General features: G+C 46.3%; 1 protein-coding gene across 1 annotated transcript in view; it reads left to right on the plus strand.

The window, feature by feature from the left end:
* LOC122552382 (UPF0575 protein C19orf67 homolog) overlaps nucleotides 1–7,517 on the plus strand; it is a 29,012-nt gene that overhangs the window by 14,494 nt on the left and 7,001 nt on the right. The window lies entirely within an intron of this gene.

Genomic DNA, 7,517 nt, shown 5'->3' on the forward strand with positions numbered 1-7,517 from the left:
TCCACACTGGGCTGTTCCTCCCCCCCCCCACTCCACAGCAGACCCACACCCCCACTTTGTACTGGGCCATTGGTCACTGGCGTCCCTTCTTGAGAGGCCAGGAGTTGGAGTTGGGGGCTGGGTTTCCAAGACCAAGAGAAGGGATGGAAACAGGGGGAGAGAGAAAGAAATCAGGAAAAGAATGGGTGGACACCCCACCACCATTTTACCAGGAGTTCCAGGATTTTGACCCAGCGACAATGAAGGATTGACGATATATTTCCCAAGTCCGGACGGTGAGTGGCTCAGAGGGGAACCTGCAGGGGGCAGCGTTCCTGCATATCTGCTTCCCTTGTCCTGGATGGAAACCGGTGCAGTTATGGGAGATGTGACTGTCACCCATCAGCCTCCAACTGTTTCTGAAGGATACTGTTGCTCCTCACACCCAGGTCCCCATTCTCCGGTTAGTCAGAGATGTGCAGTACAGATGAGGTCTAACTTGAGAGGATTGAAATAATCCTTTAACCTTTTGGAGCTTAAATCTTGGCTCCATGTGCAGTGAGGAAATCCTCACTTGGGTCTCAGCCCAGAGGCTTAAGCACCTAATCGAGGCTGGGACATCTGTGCAGTACTGCTGTCTTGGACGTGACACTAAACCCATATTTCAAAGGACAGCAGGGCAGATCTCGCCAGTGATCTGGCTGTTATGTATCTCCTTCAGCGGACCTTTGTAAAAATGAAGGGATTATCCAGTTACACTCATGATGCTGTTTGTTGGAACTTGCTGTGCATTAATTAATAGGCTAATTTCCTACATTCCAACAGTGGCTAGACTTTACAAATATTTAATTGGCTCGAACGGTTTTTGGGAAGTCTTGAAGTTCCGAAAAATGCAAGAAAGATGAAACATTCCTCAAGTTGCCTCTTTTACCCAATTTGGCAACAATAGCTTTTGTTCCAATGAGTATATTGAAAAGAATCTGCAGTTAGCAAGAACGAACATTCTGTAGCATCTCACGTCAGGCTCTGTCCAGGCAAGCGAAAGCTTTTGGAACAATTTAATTGGTTACTTTGGTTGGAACTTTGCTGATTATATCACTAATAAAGTTAATGCCCCTCCAAAACTACCTTCCAAACCCATAACCACTTCCATCCAGAAGGACAAGGGCAGCAGATACATGGGAACACCACCACCTACAAGTTCCTCTCCAAGCCACTCACCGCCCTGACTTGGAAATATAACACCATTCCTTTAGAGTCTCTAGGTCAAAATCCTGAAACTCCCTCCCTAAAGCCACCCTGGCTGTGCTTCCAACCTAAGGATTGCAGTGAATTAAGAAGATGGTCATTATCACCCTCTCAGGGGTAATTGAGGGTGAACAGGAGAGCCAGCAATGCCCACACCACATGAAACAATAAAACGGAAATTTAATCCCAGAGCTGAGTCCCACCGTAACAGTTTAAGGACTTGAATTCAGTATCTTCGAGTGTGAAAGTGAGGCTGCTGAATTGTTGTAGAAACCCCAAAAGGTTTCCCAGTGTTCTCCTGAAGGAGTCCAGGTCCAGAATTCAAGAGGTTCCATTGACAATAAGTAACATGGCGATGGATCAGAACTCCACGATACTCGTGAACATATGGCCTTCTGTTTCCAACATGTGCATTGTTTTAAAAAGAAAGAGAGGCCAACAAAACCATGACTGTGGGTGTAAATTCTGTAACTACCCGTGTGGACCCATTAAATATAATACACCTACAAAGACAGGGAAACTTCAAACAGAAGACTAACAAGGAGGAGAGAACGAGGGGATGACTACCAACTCCCCTCTCAGCAGGAATCTATCTTCTGCTTTGTGTCTTATCCTCCTGGGGGCTTAAAGCCCAACATCAACCCTGTCTGTGTGTTAGTAGCCTGAAGCATTATGTATAGGTTAGTGTGCTATGAGAGTCGCAGTGTGAGAGCTGCCATTAAACATCCCTGGGCAAAAGTGAGGATGGCAGATGCTGGAAACCAGAGTTTAGATCAGAGTGGTGCTGGAAAAGCACAGCATCCGAGGAGCAGGAAAATCGACGTTTCGGGCAAAAGACCTTCATCAGGAATATGATATATTCCTATTCGTGATGAAGGGCTTTTGCCCGAAACTTCGATTTTCCTGCTCCTCAGATGCTCCTCAGATACTGCCTGACCTGCTGTGCTTTTCCAGCACCACCTTGATCTAAACACTAAACATCCCTGCACTACAGGTACAAAGAGGAAAAGTTTTTCTCTCACTCGGGGTGCTGTTGGTCAGACACTGTTGCTAGGAACCTGGATAAAAGAATTTCACCCACCATGTAATGCCAACAATCCAAGATTAACTGTTCTGCTACCAGCAGAGCCAAGTGGACTCCAAGGACTATATTTACACTTATTATTGCCATGTAAAGGCTGCCAACATCATTAAAGACCCCTCCCCATTAATGCTCTCCTACAACCTCTCCCGTCCGACAGTAGATACAGAAGCTTGAACACACGCACCAGCATGTTCAGGAACAGCTTCTTCCCCGCTGCCATTAGACTGATGAATGGATCTCTCTAATTTCGAATAATGTTGATCTTGCCTAGTGTACGCCCAGTGCAGTGTAACCTGTATGCCTCACTCTGTCCAAAGTTTTTTCACCCTATGACCTGTCTGTCCTTGCTTACTATGATCTGCCTGTACTGCTCATAAACAAAGCTTTTCACTGTGCTCAGGTACACGTGACAATAAATCAAATCAAGAGATGTCACTGCCATCAGAACATCATAAATAACAGCTGTAACACTCTACTATTTACTGTCTGTGTATTACCCAGAGACTAATCCATTAATCTCTTTTCTAACTTTTATCTTTTTTGGGGTACATCTTATATTCCTAATCTCTGTGTGGACGTGTTTTGTGTTATTCTTTCTTTTCACATTTAGAAACTTGTAAAAATTTGTTCTTTTGTAAATTCAAGAAAGCCTGGTTAAATTGCTTCCCTTTCACGCACCAATTCATCTGGGTTCTGGGGCAAAGGACTCACAAGGGAAGGGATCGTTTCTGACCAACCAAAGGAAGTGAGTGAATAAAGAAGGGAGTGCAGTTCATCCTTCCTCGCGCGACAATTTGGGCGATCTTGTCGGAAAACGGGGAGCTGCACCAAGTGATTGATGGTAATATACGTGACTCCACTCCCCCATTCATGGGGCTTGACTCCTGACTGCCATGGTCTTCCAGCATTGTCTCAATCTCCCAAAGCACTGCTGTTTCAAGAAGGAGACCCAGTACCATTGTATTCTCAAAGCCCAGGGAGGAACATAGAACACAGAACAGTACAGCACAGGTATGGGTGCTTCAGCCCATGATATTGTGCTGAATATGACACCAAATTAATCTAATCCCTACTGCCTGCCCTTGGTCCATATCCCTCCATTCCTAGCATATTCATGTACTTATCTAAAGGTCCCTTAAACACCCCTATCGTATCTGGTTCCCCCCCCACCCTGGCAGTGCGATCCAGACTCCTACAATTCTCTGTGTAAAAAAAATTTCCTTTGAACATTCCCCCTCTCACCTTAAATGTGTGCCCTCCCTCAGTATTAGACATTTCAGGTCTGGGAAAAGGATTCTGACCTGCAAACCTATCTCTGCATTTCACAGTTTTACTGCATCCTCTGCTCCAGAGAAAACAACCCCCGACCTAAAATTCACCTGGACAGTCTCAGATTCCTCCCTCCCCTTCCTCGACCTTTCCATTTCTATCTCAGGCGACCGAATCAACACGGACATCTACTACAAACCGACCGACTCCCACAGCTACCTGGACTACACCTCCTCCCATCCTGCCCCCTGTAAAAACGCCATCCCATTCTCCCAACTCCTTCGTCTCCGCCGCATCTGCTCCCAGGAGGACCAGTACAAAATACGTACAACACAGATGGCCTCCTTCCTCAAGGACCGCAATTTCCCCCCCGACATGGTCGACGGTGCCCTCCACCGCATCTCCTCCACTTCCCGCTCCTCCGCCCTTGAGCCCCGCCCCTCCAACCGCCACCAGGACAGAACCCCACTGGCCCTCACCTACCACCCCACCAACCTCCATGTACAGCGCATCATCCGCCGTCACTTCCGCCACCTCCAAACAGACCCAGCACCAAGGATATATTTCCCTCCCCTCCCATTTGGGAAGTATCGTCAGCATGGATGGGAAGGGCCAAAGGGTCTGTTACCATGCTGAATCCTCCTGAGCTGTATCTCAGAGGTGCAGAAACACCAGTACAATCTCAGGGGGTGGGGGAGTTAGATTAAGATTAGATTAGATTAGATTACTTACAGTGTGGAAACAGGCCCTTTGGCCCAACAAGTTCACACCGCCCCGCCGAAGCGCAACCCACCCATACCCTACATTACCCCTTACCTAACACTACGGGCAATTTAGCATAGCCAATTCACCTGACCTGCACATTTTTTTTTGGACTGTGGGAGGAAACCGGAGCACCCGGAGGAAACCCACTCAGACACGAGGAGAATGTGCAAACTGCACACAGTCAGTCGCCTGAGGCGGGAATTGAACCCGGGTCTCTGGCGCTGTGAGGCAGCAGTGCTAACCACTGTGCCACCGTGCCACCCACAAATGTCAGAGGGAATAATAACCCAGAGGAGCTCTTTGGTCTTCTCCAAATATCGCGGTGGAGCTCTTTGACCCCCACTCCCCCCACCGAAGGGGGTCAATTCATGCCTCACCTAAAAGAGCCTTCCCCTGAGGGTGTAGCTGCCCCTTCGCGCTGGTACTGGGAACGGGGAATAGGGCTGGCCTTATACCCATCATCTGTGTACCCAGATATAGATTGTGCCGCCCACTGAAGTAAAAACAAGGACTGCAGATGCTGGAACCCCGGGTCTGGATCAGAGTGGTGCTGGAAAAGCACAGCAGGTCAGGCAGCATCCGAGTAGCAGGAAAATCAATGTCTCGGACAAAAACCCTTCCACTGAGATACTTCCTTCTGCGGTCAGTTCTTTCAGAATACAATAGTTGCATCCACGTTATACGAAAATCGTGCGATACAAACAACTCTTAAAGTGTTGGCGATCTCATCACGTTATAGCCAATACACACTTTAAGAGTTCATGGTTTAGAAACAGTGTTCCTTATTCACCCAACCGTGTTACAGCCAACTCACATTAATGAAAGATGTGTTATAGCAGAACTGACTGCATTTCAAAAATTTAGTTTATTAATAAAAAAATCTTTGTGTATATATACATCGTTACAGAAACAGTTCAGAAACAAATAAACATTGGAGATTAGCTCTATTCATACACCATCGCTTACACCCACAATACTGATGTTTACACACATTTGAGGCAAGGGGAGGGCCTGATAACTGAATGGACTCCCATTTCCCTTCAACAGGAAGACCTCAGACGGTGGTCTTTCCCCGCTGTGCCTTGGCGGCAGCTGCCCAAGCTTCAGTGCGTCCCTCAGCACATAGTCCTGGGCCTTGGAATGTGCCAGTCTGCAACACCCAGTCAGGGTCAGCTCCTTACTCTGGAAGACCAACAGGTTTCAGGCAGATCAAAAAGAGTCCTTCGCCGAGTTGACGGCCCTCCAGGCGCAGTCCATGTTTGTCTCGGTTTGTGTTCAGAGTCCACTGAGACACAGCTTACCCCAAGAGAAAGAAAATATTGGCTCAGTTTCATTCCTGCTGCTGATTGTGATGAACGTCTTCAGTTTTCATGGTGAAATGTGACTTCCCTCTGATTGGATTGATTGCTGATAATAGAAGGTTTACCCTTGTTCATGACCTTAACGGTAGACAAATAAAATTGCAGATTTTTAATGCAGATAAAACTCGATAGAAAACGTCGTTTTGAGCAATAACCCAGGGTCAAAAATTAGCATTTTGTGAAATATTTATATTTCTGATCGGCTGTGGTTATTTCAGTTTATTTTGGCCACGATTCTAAGCTACAATTTTCTGTTTACAATCTCAACTCTCTCTCACGATACTTCTCATTTTGACACTGATATCCTTTCAGTTTATGTTTGGTGCTTACATCATCCACTACTTTTACAAACATTCATAACTTTTCCAAACTCGGAAACACATAAACACTGAAAAGATCAATCGATATGATGTGGAAAATGGAGGAGAGGCAGTATTCCTCCATGGTTTATTAATTACATTGTTAAGCCACACATCATAGTCTTAAGTTAGAATACTTATAAAGGGAGACTGTGTACTATTGCCCTTATTGGGTTTTGCTGGTTACTGGTTCCTTGGCCACATGGCTGTTTTCCTGGTGGTGGAAATATTGAACAAAGCTTTTTGCTCACGGTGTCTCTACTGAGTCCCTGCACTTTCCACCACCACGCGGGTGTTTGAGGGTAAAATAAGCACAAAAAAGAGAAAGGAAATAGTTAAGGTGTGGAATACACTGCCTAGTAATGTGGGGGAGCAAGGTTCAATTGTGACATTCAAGAGGGACACTGGATGGCTATTAGGTTAGAAATGGTGTGCAGGGATTTGGAGAAAAGGCAGGAATTGGCATTATGGGATAGAATGAGGGTGGGCACGATGGGCTGAATGGCCTACCTCTGTGCCGTAGTGATTCTGAGTGGAGTTCAAAAGGGAGCTGGATAAATATTTGAAGGGGCGGGGAGTGAGAAGGTTATGGCAAATCACTGGGCAACGGGACTAGTTTATAGCTGTACCATAAAGGACTAGGATAGCGTGATGAACTGAATGGCCTCCTGTAACATCCTGTGGGGTTTTCTTTTTAATTTGAAAAGCTTGCAGCGCTGTGGGGAGACAGTGTGGAGATGTGAGACTCATTGGGAACTTACCCGGTAGTCAGGAGGGACACTGACCAGTCTCAATGAGCAGAGTCTCCATGACCATTCCCTTAGTTCTCCGGGCAGCCTGCTCACTGCTTTGCCTGAGGTCCACACCTTTATTAAAAGGAGCAGCAAGACCTTACGCCAACAATCCCTCCAGATGGAAGTTGATTAACCTGAATGGTTCAGCCCATTTCTGACCCGCTGAATGCTTCCAGCATTTTCTCTTTGCCTTTTCGATCTCCGCAGTGTTTTGCTTTGAGGAAGATAATTGTGCGGCTGAGCCCTTTCTCTTGAGAATGCTTCTATTCTCCATCCAAATTGCAATCATTTCACAACCCCAAAATGTTTCGAGGTCAATTATGTACTTTTTGAAATGCAGTAATGTGAAAACCTGGGATATGGACGCACACAAAGCCCGTGTGGACGCTGGAACTCAGAAACAAAAACAGAAATTGCTGGAAAAGCTCAGCAGGTCTGGCAGTCTCGGTGGAGAGAAATCAGAGTTAATGTTACGGCTCCAGTGACCCTTCCTCAGACCTGATCATCTTTTGGTTTTGTTTAGTTTGTTGAGGATGACACTTATTGGCCTTTTGTTACAGTCGGGTCTGCTTTAACGCAGTAGCTCCATTCTATTGCAATCCTACGGCATAAGAAAATCATGTAATAGCAGCACCATTTAAACTAAGGGGGTGGAATC

This window comes from Chiloscyllium plagiosum, chromosome 8 (assembly GCF_004010195.1).
Source record: "Chiloscyllium plagiosum isolate BGI_BamShark_2017 chromosome 8, ASM401019v2, whole genome shotgun sequence".
NCBI lineage: Eukaryota > Metazoa > Chordata > Chondrichthyes > Orectolobiformes > Hemiscylliidae > Chiloscyllium > Chiloscyllium plagiosum.